Source organism: Oryctolagus cuniculus, chromosome 15 (genome assembly GCF_964237555.1).
Source record: "Oryctolagus cuniculus chromosome 15, mOryCun1.1, whole genome shotgun sequence".
Classification (NCBI taxonomy): Eukaryota; Metazoa; Chordata; class Mammalia; order Lagomorpha; family Leporidae; genus Oryctolagus; species Oryctolagus cuniculus.
Window position 1 is genome coordinate 3,033,893 of NC_091446.1, and position 1,108 is coordinate 3,035,000.

Genomic DNA, 1,108 nt, shown 5'->3' on the forward strand with positions numbered 1-1,108 from the left:
TTGCCACGGTTAAAAGAGAAAACGAATTTAGAATCTGCTCCCTCCACGGCTTTGCGGGCTGCCCGTCCTCGCTAGCTCCTGTAAATACTCATGGATCTTGTGAAAACTGGCTCCACAATGCGGGGCCTCTGTAGCACTGATGATGGCCGCATGACAAGCTGTCACTTTGCTGCATGTTCCCTCCGTGACTGACCCTCAGCAGCCAGGTTATTCTGGTACTCTAGAATAGTCAGGGCAACAGAGCCGGCGTGAGTGGCAGCTACCGTAATGGCTCTAGAAAGAGGACCAAAGCAAACGGAAATTCTCTCTAATTTTATACATTCCCACTAGGTGCACACGCCACATCATTATCACTATAGAAACCGCTTAGTAGTCAGCCAAAAATCCATGCTGTGTCGGATGCGCCTGGGTCAGTGCCCACGCGTCTCCCGAGGCCGCCCTTCCGACCCTGCCCGAGGAAGGCTCAGCGAGAGCCGCGCGTGGACGGACGGGGGCTGCAGACCGACAGGCTTCCAGACCCAGCATGGTCTATGGAATCTATTTTTCATTGATTTTAATGGACTGAAACTTTGGATCCAGCTGCCACGTTGCAGACATTAGCAGACATAAGCGCTGGGCAGTGACAGGGCAGCGCTGGGAGGGAGAGTTCTGAGCAGGGATCGCGGGAGGAAGAACGTCAGAGCTTTGATTGTTGTGGTCCTTACTAAAGAATCCTCTGGAACTGGCTCAGATCTCAATTTCAAAAATGCACCACTTCTGCTGGGCCAACGGCAGCCACCCTCAGCTTCCCCAGGGAATTCCGGTAGGGCAGCTCTCCAGGCCGGGCGGGCTTCTGTCTTCCTCCTGTTTCCCAGGAACTCCTGCTGATGGTGGGCATCCAGGGGTCCCAAAGCACAGAGCACGTGCACCTCAAAAATGGGCCCTATTTCTGTGGTCAGAAGCACCCTGGGGAATGTCCGGCACCCAGACAAAGGCCGGCACCCAGGAGGAGGGCCCTTTCTGTCTGCTGGTTTGCAGGGTGGCCGGCCCGGCTTCCCCAGGCGGGGGGACAAGGAGACTTGAGAACCAGCTGAAGTCACAACTCCTGGGGCTGACGCACGAGAGGCAG